Raw genomic sequence first — 15,340 nt, 5'->3', positions numbered from 1 at the left:
TGTCATTATTTAGCTTCCAGATCTGGTAACATAACAGAAGTTCAGTTTTCCTGCCTTGATGTGATATTGGTGACATGCAGATTCATCTAGCCAGCCAGTGGCTTAGTTTGGCTCCACGTTGCGAGATTATATCTGGTTCTTCCTATTTTCCTAGACCTGTAGCATATCAAGAGCCTTGCCCAGACAACAGTTTGAAGTAGCTTTTTTCAGACTGCTTTTAGGATCAGGGTGGCTCCACAAATTCAAGCAGCGAGCTTCAGAAATCTCACATAGAGCATGTTGAGTCTTCATTACCCCACAAGAACCAAGCTCCTATATACCATTCTCTGAGTTCAAGATGCCATATATGCCAGTGGTTTCAGCCCCTTTCATCACTTAGTGATTCTTTCCCAAATCTTAAGTTATGTTAGTCTTATTTTTGATCCTATGTAATTTTGCTTTTCTGTCTCTCTTTACATTACTAGACTGGACCATATGAAATTGCCAGTTTGTTGGTAAAATGATCAAATATCAGCAACTTTATACAGTTCACATTAATAAACCCATTTTTGCCATGTGTTTTGCATGAGTACATCAAAGTATGAACATATTGTGACATTTTGACTGGAGGTCTCTATATACTCTTTAATCCTTCTTTATTTCACCAATCAACCCACCTACTCACCAATCAGCCAACCAAACAGACACAGACTAGAATCCATGCACAGTTCCAAGCAGAGACTCCCTAACCTGCCCCATAAAGGGCCTTTTAAATTTTGGAAGGCTGCAGAGAGGTAGGGAGGAGGCAGTGGGAGTTGATAAACAATGAATGTTTGAGAAAGAACTTTCAGTCTACCTCCTCCAAACTGTAGTATTCTTCTTTCTGTCATCATCTAAAGGTTTAAACCAAATGAATTTTTATTGACTCTAAGAGCTAAGATTGTTTTGCTTTCATTTTTCAGAGGGAAGAACTAGAAAATATGCATAGTAAGAGAGAAAATAACATATTCATATTTCACTTTTATTATTAAAATCTTGACTTAGAGCCATTATCAGCAAACATATGAATAGCCTAGCTGATACAATGAATAAAAAGCCGTGGGTAATGGAAATGTCTACTGTGTGCATTTTTGGAACTTGATTTTTATGAAAGACAAGGCAGAGAAAGCTGGAACACAAGGTTTTTCAAAGAAGTAAGAGACCAAGTATTCACCATCATGAACAATTCGATAGCTCCCCCTCAAAAAGTTTAGGAAGCACCGATATCTGTTAGCCTCAAAAGATTCAGGATCCCTGAATTCTTGCTTCCACCCTGTTACATACCCCTCCCAACACACACAGACTACTAGTTACCCCTAAGCATCCATTCTGTCCTTTTTCTATGTAATATTAGCCCTGCTCTTTACTTGGGCACATTGCCACCCAATTGAAAGACTACCTTCACCAAGCCATAAAGTAGTTGGCAGTGACCATGTGACTAAGTTTGGCCATAGAGTTCCATGTGACTTCTGGAAGTTTCCAAAAAGGAAGGGTCATGCTCTTGGTCCCTACATCTGTCTAGCTGCCTAGAGCAAAAATATGAGGCTGAAGTTCAACAAGACATCTCAGAGCCCCAGGGAGGGCAGAGGGGAGAGCTGGGAGGGACCTGGGTCTCTGATGACTTAGTAGAGCTGCCAGAGCAGCTCCTGTCCTGTTCAAGCCACTATTACTTTCATTTTTTCTGTTCTATGCTGCCAATTGATAGTGCCTGCAAATTACCCTGGTCCTAAAATAAATTATGTATCATGATGCATTCATGTGATGATAAGGCTCAGCACTTAACATTTTCATGACAAAGTGGAAGGGCAGAGAGGTTTGTCATGTGATTCATTGTACTTTAGTTCTAAATGCTTTAAAAAAATTGGATTACCCTCAGGTTTGTTTGATCATGCAGCAATTTCCAATGACTTCAGCCAGCAATATTTGAAAACTGTGGTTTTCACGTCATAACTATCTGGGCCTCTAGAGTAAAATACATCTTTTGTTTTCAAATGTCAATCTCCCTCTGAAAGAGAAGAAATACTTTTAAAAGCTAAACCCTGTTAATTGCTGTGAGCTTGACTTGTACATTACTTGCCTTGTATGTACAGGAACACCCACTACTTTCTTCCCCATAATTTCATTGTGTCCCTGGCTAAATCCTCATCATTCCTAAAGAGAAGACCCATAGTTGTCAGGAATGTTTTGATTTAAAATGTGAGGAGACATTTAACTCAAGATAATGTAAGGAAAGCACAAAGTGTTCATGCCACTGAATAGTTCATGAGACGGAGCTTCAAGCTTGGCTAGGTCAGGTGGCATCATCAGAAATATGTTTTGTTGCATCCTATGACCTTGCTGTCCTCCATGGTAGCAGGGTTTCTATGTATGATGAGCAAAATGTCTCCTAACAAACAAAAGTTCCCATAGTCCTTAATGTTAACATTAATACCCAAAAAATAGGCTGCCCCTGATTTGTCTGGCTTAAGTCACATGTTCATCCTTGAACTAATCCTGGGGAATGGAATGTTCTGATTAGCAAGGCCCGGTCCACATGTCACCCTTGTAGTCAGGGGTACTACATTAGCAGAGCATGAGAAAAAAAGAAGAGTGATTTCATCACTAAAAGAGAGCATACTTAGAAAGAAAAGACAACAGGCATCTTTCGTGGGCAATTCAAGACCTTTAAAAAACAGAAGGACAAATAATGTGTTATTGTCAACATCTTTGGATGCTTTCTAGGTCACACCCTTTTCGTCTTACTGTATTTTACAGCTAATTACATTTTACTGCTAATTAATTTGTAGTACAGCTAGTACTTATTATTAAGTACCTATTATTTATATAAGTTTCTCATTCTTCTAACTTCTAAAGTTCTGACTTTTCAACCTAAAGGTTCATGTTTGGTAAGACCAAAGCGATGTAGAAATGGAGGGATTTAAAATTCTTTGCTTTAAACAGATGAGACAGTTGAGTTTGGAAGCTTTGAGGAATACTGACGTAGAGAGTGGAATAGCTCTGATTTAGGAAATGCTTTGAGAGATTACAATACTTGGTTCTATCCATATGGGAAAGGAATAATACTGACAACTAGCATAAAATGGATGGTAGAATTCACTTAGCATAAGTTTTTATGTCCTAAGAGTTTCAGCTCCAATTTTTGCAGAAACCTCAGTGTGAGTCAGTTAGAGAGAGGAAGCCAGGACATGGTAAGACCAAAGGTGGATCATGAGGGATTGTTCACCAGTCATCCAAATGGCAAATGTTGTGCTCAGCCTTGACCAAACGACATCAATAACCAGGTGTTTCTGATGTGGAAGTGGCATAGGCAGAAGACAGCATGTAAGTCAAGGGGTGGCCCAAGTATGGTCTAGGACTTCACCCAGTAGTGCTGGTTACAGACAGATCAGTGTTCATTCCTCAAGAATAGGTACTGGCAAAAGCTAGGCGAACTCTCCAAACCTCACAAATGTAGTTTAGTATTTAAGGAAAAACTTCACACCCAGGAGGCATCTTTAGGTACAAGTCAAGAAACAAAGTCAATAATAGCACAACGATGACACGGCAGTCAGTCATGGCTTTGATCGAGGGCATGCAGTTGCCAGACAAATCCCAGATTCCAACAACTGGAGAGTATATAACTGTTAATACCTTGCTGACGTGGAGCACAATGTCTGGAAAACTTAGGGCTGAGATTTCCAGTTTAAGATTTCAGCTTCAAGAGCCCTAGAATGAAGAGGAAAAACAAAATAATGAATTTGAAGCAATCTTCAACTACTTTATACACTTACACTTATTTTTATATTTTGAAGCACCGACTCCAGTGCTGGTGATTGTACTCAGTACAGATGTACTGGATTAAAGGAGGAATGACATAAATACTCATTCATCTGTTCCAGTGTGACCACACAGAAACTGGGGGTAATTCCTCCCATCCACAAATGGGAAGAATGCTGGCTGGGCCATCTGCTGATGCAAACTTAATCCGCTTGCTGCAGGGTTCTAACCAACTGAGCCAACCAGCTTTCAGGCCACCCTTTAAGGATCTACCAAAACTCTTATTAATATCAATCTGCCTTCTAGCTCCTGGGAAACAATGTGGGCTCTTGGGTCTATGCTTTCTTGAACTTTGAGAAGACAGCTATTGGAAGTAGAAACATGGGATTTTTCACCCCTAGAATGATGACATCTCCAGGCCCAGTGACTATCCGTGAAGGGAATTTTGTGCTTTTATAGTTTTTATACTGGGGAAGTCTGGCGCAATACTTTTGGACATGCTCACCCATTATATCTTTCTGGCTCCAATATTTTAAAAAACCCTCTTGTCCCTTACTTATTTCCTTCTTTAAGAGCATGTAAACCCTGGTTAGAGAGAAAATCACTCATTGCTTCCATGGGATTGCTAGTTTTTGGAACCTCTTGGAAATCAAACAAAGTAGGTGTTGCCAGACTATCTTGGCCATCATTGGACTGACAGATGTCATATCCAGGTTGTCCTCATGCCCAAGTAGTTAGTGGGAGCCAGGCCAGAGCTCCAAGCTGGCAGTCCAAGGGCACACACGGTTGGAGTGAGCAGCGGGCATGAGGCATAGTCGAATCGGAGATACACCTGGGTCAGGGAAGGCAGGTAGGCTGATAGGTAATCAAAGTTAAACAGGGCAAGAAATAGACTTTTTATCTCATATCTGGGAAAATGTAGGCAGGGATAAAATGTCAATGCACTGAACAGCTCTGTGTGCCTGTGAGTGCCCTTGTTTTTAGGGAAAGCTTGGTTAAAGGACATCATGAAATCCCATCGTAGTCTGATACCTTCTTGGTTGGTCACTACAACCTTCATTCTGTTCCTAGTGTGTGGTACCTCATTTATATGGAATCATCTTTTTTTTTTTTTTTTTTTTTGAGACGGAGTCTCGCTCTGTCGCCCAGGCTGGAGTACAGTGGTGTGATCTTGGCTCACTGCAACCTCTGCCTCCCAGATTCAAGTGATTCTCCTGCCTCAGCTTCCTGAGTAGGTGGGACTATAGGTGTGCGCCACCACGGCCAGCTAATTTTTGTATTTTTAGTACAGACGGGATTTCACCGTGTTGGCCAGGGTGGTCTCGATCTCCTGACCTTATGATCTGCCCGCCTTGGCCTGCCAAAGTGCTGGGATTACAGGCATGAGCCACCGTGCCCGGCCTGGAATCATCTTTAAACACTCTTCCATATACACTCAGGAGCTATAAGCCTCAATGTCATGAGAAGTTCAGATCTTCAGATCTTATCTGAACTAGTGTTGAGGATGGAGACAGGGACTTTTTTTTTTTTTTTTTTTTTTGGATACAGGGTCTTCCTCTGTCACCTAGGCTGGAGTGCAGTAGTGAGATCTTGGCTGACTGCAACCTCTGTTTCCTGGCTTCAAGTGATCCTCCCACCTCAGCCTCCCAAGTAGCTGGAATTACAGGCATGTGCCACAGCACCTGGTTATTTTTTATTTATTTATTTATTTATTTATTTATTTATTTATTTTGTATTTTTAGTAGAGACTGGGTTTCACCATGTTGGCCAGGCTGGTCTTGCACTCCTGGGCTCAAGCAATCCTCCTGCCTCGGCCTTCCAGAGTGCTCTGATTACAGGTGTGAGCTACCATGCCTGGCCAGGACAACATCTTTAGGAAAGTATTTAGGAAGAGGTTTTTAAGGAAGATATTGTCCTTTAGGAAGGACAATGTCTTTAGGGACTGGGGAGGAGGCCTTCCCTGTCCTCTTGACCATTCTTTCACCTGTGGCCTCTGACTCGGGGCAGGGGAGAGGCAGTATGCTGCTACACTTCAGTGGAAGCTGCAGCTGGGAGTCTGGGGCCAGGGTGCAGCGTGAACATTGCTGAGCCCACCCTTGCTGCGGCTGCAATCAGCCTTGGCATTTGTATGCAGGATCCCTGAGCCTCTGCATCATGCACAAGCACTTGGGAGGAGGTGGTAGCACTGGACAGACATTCTCTCCTCACCCACATAAATCCTCAGAGGGTTTCCCTCTGTGGGTTTCTAAAAGCCCTTTATCTAATTCATGGCTCAGAGAGTTGAGCTCACTGGCAAGAGGCTTTTTAAGTCAAATTTTGAATAATTTCTCACCAATTCATTACGTAGGAAAACAGGTCCTTTTTGTTCTAATACTTAGCCTAGGAATGCAACTACTCTCTGCCAAATTCATTAACAAAACCTGTGTATAAGGGCTGGATGGCTCTGGCCAATTTCTTAAATGTGCTAAAACTTGCTGGTCATTGAAATGTAAATTTTTACCTTTGGCTAGAAAAGATTCACAAGTGTTAGACTGTAGGAAATAGCAATGTCACTTTCAAATGCCCAGGACAGTTCCAGACCAAGTACCCATCGTGAGCTGAGGCTTAACGTGTGGCAACCAAGAGAGACAACCACATGTCATCTTTCTGATTGGCACAGAAGGGAGGCCCGTGAATGAACATGAGCACAGCTTGAAGGTAAAAGAGTCCCCTCATTGGCAACATGAAGTGACCAGAGCTCAGCAGACCCCACAAGCAGGACCAGGCTGTTCAGGCCTCCTGGTCACACTCATTATTGTCACTATTAGAACAGTCCAGCCTTGCTACCCCAGGCTGGCCTATGTGGAGCACGGGACAGGGTTCTCTAGACAGTGGAAGAGAGGGCAGTGGCTAAAGGAGCCCAGAACAATGAAGCTAGTGAAACAGGGAAAGGCATAAAGCGTCATCTGCAGGGACGCAGCTGCTTGATACAAAACTGGGTATACTTATTCCTAGTTATAGACATTATTTATATTATGTTGTAGTATAAGATACCATATTGTTTACATTTAAAATATTATATATGTAACTTATATGTAATATAAATAATACATTTAACGTAAAATAACATATTAAAATATTTAGAAATAATATTAACCTTTAATATATCCTATGTATATTTTTTTAAATATGTGTTAGTATAGATGCTTGGAAAAAAACTGGAAAAAATTATACTAATAAAAGGCTATTGATTTTCCTGGCACAATTAAAGGTACATTTTTGGTTGCTTCATTATGCTTTTCTATGTGTCCTAAGTTTCTTTTAGTAAGCAGAGTTTTCTCTTATAATTATAGTTGTAATTATCACCACTATCAACTAACATTTATTGAGTAATCGTTTTGCTCCTGGTACCATGCTAAGCACTTTACATGTATTATTTCATAAACCTTATAACCACCACAGGTAACCAGCATCACAACCATTTGTAGAGGTGTTATTTGGTGACAATTAAGTACTGTTCAAGATACTCAGGCTTCGCAAGCTGACTCACTACCCAGTGTGTTAGAAACTCCTTTTTGGTCACATCCATAGAACATTCTGTCCCTGAGTTCAAAGTTAAGACAAGTTGCTTGGTAGATAAGACAAGCTTCTTTGTGCTAGTGTTCTCAGCATCACCTGGGAGTCTGTAGAGGTGGATAATTGTACCTTCAATTTGCTTAAATACCAGAATTATCTTAAATAATTACAGATCACTTACTATGCATCAGGCCCTCAGACACTGGGCTGCAGATGAGAATGCCAAGAGAGAAGATGGCCCCACCTTCAGGGTCTGTTGGAGTTACAGACAGGAGAGCAAGCTAACCTAGCATGTGATCAATGCTACAAAGGGAAGCCATGGCAGTGGTACAAAGAAGGGAGGACTCTGCCCCAGAGATGTCTACGTGTGGCTGAACAGCCTAATTATCTGGAGTGCTTTATGAAATTACAGACTGCAGATCTGAATCGCTGGGGCAGAGCCCTGGGAATCTGTATTTTACAACAATTTTCCCAGTAATTCTGATTTGCAGTCAGGATCAGAAATCACCAATAGATTCTTCTCTTTGACTTGCGTGGTGCATGGTAGGTGTCATGTTTGACTGGCAGAATAATCTTCTCTTTTTACATAAAAAAGAAAGAAGTTTTATAGAATCCATGACACTTAAGATGGGTGTGGAAGGATAAGCAGGAAACTTCAGTTTTATTCCCTCATTCAAGCAGTGTCCCACAGAATGATACATCTTGAAGAAGTGTTAAGAAGACACATCTCCCTCGTAATTTTTTTCTCAGTCTAAAATAATTGAGAATATCAGTGATTGTTTCATATAGTAAGTATTTGTATAAATATTTCTATTGCCAAGCGTTCAATTCAGTTCCCATGCATCAAACAATTCAATGAGTCTTTTTTGGACCTACTATGGGCAAAGTACATTACTAATCAGTGAGCAAATAAGGCCCCCGACCTTGAGGAGAGCAAAAGGCTTTTTAGATAAGTAATCTAAGGAGAGAGAAGAAGAGTAAGTCATGAGCACATATGGACATAGAAAAGTTTGATCAAATCACACACAAGTTCGGTTTACATGAACCTCACGACTTCGTATTTTCCCACACTACTAAATTGTTGGTTGTGTATTGAGAAAGAAACTGCTAGTTTCCTACCCAATATCCACCTTCCCCTTCTCTCTACATTATTGGAGTCAAAAATATGCCTCATAGGGGAAAAACCTTACATTTTCCAACCTCCTTTACATTTAAGGGTGGCAGATGTGATGGAAGCAAGTCATTGATTGAGGCTTCCAATAAGGCCCTTTTTTATCCCTGCTGCCCTTTCTGTTGCCTGAACTTCAGATTGCAACTGTTGGAGCTCCAGCAGCCATCTTGAAACAATGAAGGAATGTCCAAATAAATCACAAACACCTCAGTTGTGATGTCTTTGTGCTGTTGAGCCATGGTCAGTCTCTACCTCCAGACTTCACAATATGTGAAAGAAATAAATCCTGTGTGTTTAAGCCATTTTGGTCAGGTCTCTGTTCCTAGCAACCATAAACACCACTTAAATGCACCCATTCTGGTCAGGTACATCTATCTCCCAGAGCCTAGGTCATACATACAGAAATCTACCAGTGTGCTTCAATGTACTTGCTCATATGGCTTGCAGACTGGACTACTGTACACCATCAAAAAACTAATGAACATTTGATGAGGGATCTTCTATTTCATTCCCCTCAATCTGTTACATAAAGAATAGTTAGTTGTGAAAGATTTTTCTTGGAGGGTGGAGCAAGATGGCCAAATAGGAACAGCTCCAGCCTCCAGCTTCCAGCGCGACTGACACAGAAGATGGGTGATTTCTGCATTTTCAACTGAGGTACTGGGTTCATCTCACTAGGGAGTGCCAGACAATCGGTGCTGGTCAGCTGCTACAGCCCAACCAGCCAGAGCTGAAGCAGGGTGAGGCATTTCCACAACACCTGGAAAATCGGGTAACTCCCACCCCAATACTGCGCTTTACCAAGGGTCTTAGCAAACGGGCACACCAGGAGATTATATCCCACACCTGGCCGGGAGGGTCCCACACCCATGGAACCTCCCTCATTGCTAGCACAGCAGTCTGCGATCTAACTGCAAGGCAGCAGTGAGGCAGGGGAGGGGTGCTCGCCATTGCTGAGGCTTATGTAGGCAAACAAAGCCGCTGGGACACTCGAACTGGGTGGAGCCCACAGCAGCTCAAGAAGGCCTGCCTGTCTCTGTAGACTCCACCTCTGGGGACAGGGCACAGCTAAACAAAAAGCAGCAGAAACCTCTGCAGATGCAAACGACCCTGTCTGACAGCTTTGAAGAGAGCAGTGGATCTCCGAACACGGAGGTTGAGATCTGAGAAAAGACAGACTGCCTGCTCAAGTGGGTCTCCAACCCCTGAGTAGCCTAACTGGGAGACATCCCCCACTAGGTGCAGACCGACACCCCACACCTCACACATCAGGGTACACCCCTGAGATGAAGCTTCCAAAACAAGAATCAGACATGTAAACTCACTGTTCAGCAATATTCTATCTTCTGCAGCCTCTGCTGCTGATACCCAGGCAAACAGGGTCTGGAGTGGACCTCAAGCAATCTCCAACAGACCTACAGCTGAGGGTCCTGACTGTTACAAGGAAAACTAACAAACAGGAAGGACACCCACAGCAAAACCCCATCAGTACATCACATCATCAAAGACCAAAGACAAATAAAACCACAAAGATGGGGAAAAAGCAGGGCAGAAAAGCTGGAAATTCAAAACATAAGAGCTCATCTCCCCCTCCAAAGGAACGCAGCTCATTGCCAGCAACGGATCAAAGCTGGACGGAGAATGACTTGGACGAGTTGAGAGAAGAAGGCTTCAGTCCATCAAACTTCTGAGAGCTAAAGGAGGAATTACGTACCCAGCGCAAAGAAACTAAAAATCTTGAAAAAAGAATGGAAGAATGGATAACTAGAATAATCAATGCAGAGAAAGCCATAAACGAACTGACAGAGATAAAAACCATGATATGAGAAATACGTGACAAATGCACAAGCTTCAGTAACTGACTCGATCAACTGGAAGAAAGAGTATCAGCGACTGAGGATCAAATGAATGAAATGAAGTGAGAAGAGAAGTCTAAAGAAAAAAGAGGAAAAAGAAAAGAACAAAGCATTCAAGAAGTATGGGATTATGTGAAAAGACCAAATCTACGACTGATTGAGGTGCTTGAAAGTGAGGGAGAAAATGGAACCAAGTTGGAAAACACTCTTCAGGATATCATCCAGGAGAATTTCCCCAACCTAGTAAGGCAGGCCAACATTCAAATTCAGGAAATACAGAGAACGCCACAAAGATACTCCGCGAGAAGAGCAACTCCAAGACACATAATTGTCAGATTCACCAAAGTTGAAATGAAGGAAAAACTGTTAAGGGCAGCCAGGGAGAAAGGTCGGGTTACTCACAAAGGGAAGCCCATCAGACTAATAGCAGATCTCTTGGCAGAAACGCTACAAGCCAGAAGAGAGTGGGGGCCAATATTCAACATTCTTAAAGAAAAGAATTTTCAACCCAGAATTTCATATCCAGCCAAACTAAGCTTCATAAGTGAAGGAGAAATAATATCCTTTACAGACAAGCAAATGCTTAGAGATTTTGTCATCACCAGGCCTGCCCTACAAGAGACCCTGAAGGAAGCACTAAACATGGAAAGGAAAAACCGGTACCAGCCATTGCAAAAACATGCCAAAATGTAAAGACCATCGAGGCTAGGAAGAAACTGCATGAACTAATGAGCACAATAAACAGTTAATATCATAATGACAGGATCAAGTTCACACATAACAATATCAGCCTTAAATGTAAATGGACTAAATGGTCCAATTAAAAGACACAGAATGGCAAACTGGATAAAGAGTCAAGACCCATCAGTTTGCTGTATTCAGGAGACCCATTTCACATGCAGAGACACACATAGGCTCAAAATAAAGGGATGGAGGAAGATCTACCAAGCAAATGGAAAACAAAAAAAAAAGCAGGGATTGCAATCCTAGTCTCTGATAAAACAGACTTTAAACCTTCAAAGATCAAAAGAGACAAAGAAGGCCATTACATAATGGTAAAGGGATCAATTCATCAGGAAGAGCTAACTATCCTAAATACATATGCACCCAATACAGGAGCACCCAGATTTACAAAGCAAGTCCTTAGAGACTTACAAAGAGACTTATATTCCCATGCAATAATAATGGGAGACTTCAGCACCCCACTGTCAACATTAGACAGATCAATGAGACAGAAAGTTAACAATGATATCCAGGAATTGAACTCAACTCTGCACCAAGCAGAACTAATAGACATCTACAGAACTCTCCACCCCAAATCAACAGAATATACATTCTTCTCAGCACCACATCACACTTATTCCAAAATTGACCACATAATTGGAAGTAAAGCACTCCTCAGTAAATGCACAAGAACAGAAATTATAACAAACCATCTCTCAGACCACAGTGCAATCAAACTAGAACTCAGGACTAAGAAACTCAATCAAAACCGCTCAACTACATGGAAACTGAACAACCTGCTCCTGAATGACTACTGGGTACATAATGAATGAAGGTAAAAATAAAGATGTTCTTTGAAACCAAAGAGAGCAAAGATACAACGTACCAGAATCTCTGGGACACATTTAAAGCAGTATGTAGAGGGAAATTTATAGGACTAAATGCCCACATGACAAAGCAGGAAAGATCTAAAATTGACACCCTAACATCACAACTAAAAGAACTAGAGAAGCAAGAGCAAACACATTCAAAAGCTAGCAGAAGGCAAGAAATAACTAAGATCAGAGCAGAACTGAGGGAGATAGAGACACAAAAAACCCTCCAAAAAATCAATGAATCCAGGAGTTGGTTTTTTGAAAAGATCAACAAAATTGATAGACCGCTAGCAAGACTAATAAAGAAGAAAAGAGAGAGGAATCAAATCGATGCAATTAAAAATGATAAGGGGGATATCACCACCGACCCCACAGAAATACAAACTACCATCAGAGAATACTATAAACACCTCTACGCAAATAAACTAGAAAACCTAGAAGAAATGGATAATTTCCTGGACACTTACACTCTCCCAAGACTAAACCAGGAAGAAGCTGAATCCCTGAATAGACCAATAACAAGTTCTGAAATTGAGACAATAATTAATAGACTACCAACCAAAAAAGTCCAGGACCAGATGGATTCACAGCTGAATTCTACCAGAGGTACAAGGAGGAGCTGGTGCTATTCCTTCTGAAACTATTCCAATCAATAGAAAAAGAGGGAATCCTCCCTAACTCATTTTATGAGGCCAACATCATCCTGATACCAAAGCCTGGCAGAGACACACCAAAAAAGGAAATTTTAGACCAATATCCCTGATGAACATCGATACAAAAATCCTCAATAAAATACTGGCAAACCAGATCCAGCAGCACATCAAAAAGCTTATCCACCATGATCAAGTGGGCTTCATCCCTGGGATGCAAGGCTGGTTCAACATACGCAAATCAATAAGTGTAATCCAGCATATAAACAGAACCAAAGACAAAAACCACATGATTATCTCAATAGATGCAGAAAAGGCCTTTGACAAAATTCAACAGCCCTTCATGCTAAAAACACTCAATAAATTTGGTATTGATGGAACGTATCTCAAAATAATAAGAGCTATTTATGACAAACCCACAGCCAATATCATACTGAATGGGCAAAAACTGGAAAAATTCCCTTTGAAAACTGGCACAACACAGGGATGCCCTCTCTCACCACTCCTATTCAACATAGTGTTGGAAGTTCTGGCTAGGGCAATCAGGCAGGAGAAAGAAATCAAGGGTATTCAGTTAGGAAAAGAAGAAGTCAAATTGTCCCTGTTTGCTGATGACATGATTGTATATTTAGAAAACCCCATCATCTCAGCCCCAAATCTCCTTAAGCTGATAAGCAACTTCAGCAAAGTCTCAGGATACAAAATTAATGTGCAAAAATCACAAGCATTCTTATACACCAGTAACAGACAAACAGAAAGCCAAATCATGAATGAACTTCCATTCACAATTGCTTCAAAGAGAATAAAATACCTAGGAATCCAACTTACAAGGGATGTAAAGGACCTCTTCAAGGAGAACTACAAACCACTGCTCAGTGAAATAAAAGAGGACACAAACAAATGGAAGAACATACTATGCTCATGGATAGGAAGAATCAATATCGTGAAAATGGCCATACTGCCCAAGGTAATTTATAGATTCAATGCCATCCCCATCAAGCCACCAATGGGTTTCTTCACAGAATTGGAAAAAACTGCTTTAAAGTTCATATGGAACCCAAAAAGAGCCCACATTGCCAAGACAATCCTAAGTCAAAAGAGCAAAGCTGGAGGCATCACGCTACCTGACTTCAAACTATACTACAAGGCTATAGTAACCAAAACAGCATGGTACTGGTACCAAATCAGAGATATAGACCAATGGAACAGAACAGAGTCCTCAGAAATAATACCACACATCTACAGCCATCTGATCTTTGACAAACCTGACAAAAACAAGAAATGGGGAAAGGATTCCCTATTTAATAAATGGTGCTAGGAAAATTAGCTAGCCATAAGTAGAAAGCTGCAACTGGATCTTTCCTTACTCCTCATATGAAAATTAATTCAAGATGGATTAGAGACTTAAATGTTAGACCTAATACCATAAAAACCCTAGAAGAAAACCTAGGTAATACCATTCAGGACATAGGCATGGACAAGGACTTCATGTCTAAAACACCAAAAGCAATGGCAACAAAAGCCAAAATTGACAAATGGGATCTAATTCAACTAAAGAGCTTCTGCACAGCAAAAGAAACTACCATCAGAGTGAACAGGCAACCTACAGAATGGGAGAAAATGTTTGCAATCTACTCATCTGACAAAGGGCTAATATCCAGAACCTACAAAGAACTCAAACAAATTTACGAGAAAAAAACAAACAACCCCATCAAAAAGTGGGCAAAGGATATGAACAGACAGTTCTCAAAAGAAGACATGCATACAGCCAACAGACACATGAAAAAATGTTTGTCATCACCGGCCATCAGAGAAATGCAAATCAAAACCACAATGAGATACTATCTTATACCAGTTAGAATGGCAATCATTAAAGAGTCAGGAAATAACAGGTGCTGGAGAGGATGTGGAAAAATAGGAACACTTTAACACTGTTGGTGGGATTGTAAACTATTTCAACCATTATGGAAAACAGCATGGCAATTCCTTAAGGATCTAGCACTAGAAGTACCATATGACCCAGCCATCCCTTTACTGGGTATATACCCAAAGGATTATAAATCATGCTGCTATAAAGACACATGCACAATTATGTTCATTGCAGCCCTATTCACAATAGCAAAGACTTGGAATCAACCCAGTTGTCCATCAGTGACAGACTGGATTAAGAAAATGTGGTATATATACATCATGGAATACTATGCAGCCATAAAAAAGGATGAGTCTGTGTCCTCTGTAGGGACATGGATGCAGCTGGAAACCATCATTCTCAGCAAACTATCGCAAGAACTGAAAACCAAACACCGCAGGTTCTCACTCATAGGTGGGAACTGAACAATGAGATCACTTTGACTTGGGAAGGGGAACATCACACACCGGGGCTTATTATGGGGAGCGGGGAGGATGGAGGGATTGCATTGGGAGTTATACCTGATGTAAATGACGAGTTGATGGTTGCTGACGAGTTGATGGGTGCAGCACAGCAACATGGCACAAGTATACATATGTAACAAACCTGCACGTTGTACACATGTACCCTAGAACTTAAAATATAATTTAAAAAAAAAAAAAGAATAGTTAGTTGCTTGGAGAAGTTTATATAGGTACATGGTCAAGTTTGAGACAAAACTCAAAGCTTTGGGTATGGCTATGCTGTGTATTTCTACTGTTCTGTTGTCGTTGAGCCATCCCAGGAGGCTCTTGGACCATCCAATTCATCAAAGACAAAAAAGGCAG

This window comes from Macaca mulatta, chromosome 7 (genome assembly GCF_049350105.2).
Source record: "Macaca mulatta isolate MMU2019108-1 chromosome 7, T2T-MMU8v2.0, whole genome shotgun sequence".
Classification (NCBI taxonomy): domain Eukaryota; kingdom Metazoa; phylum Chordata; class Mammalia; order Primates; family Cercopithecidae; genus Macaca; species Macaca mulatta.
This window is presented reverse-complemented; position numbering follows the sequence as displayed.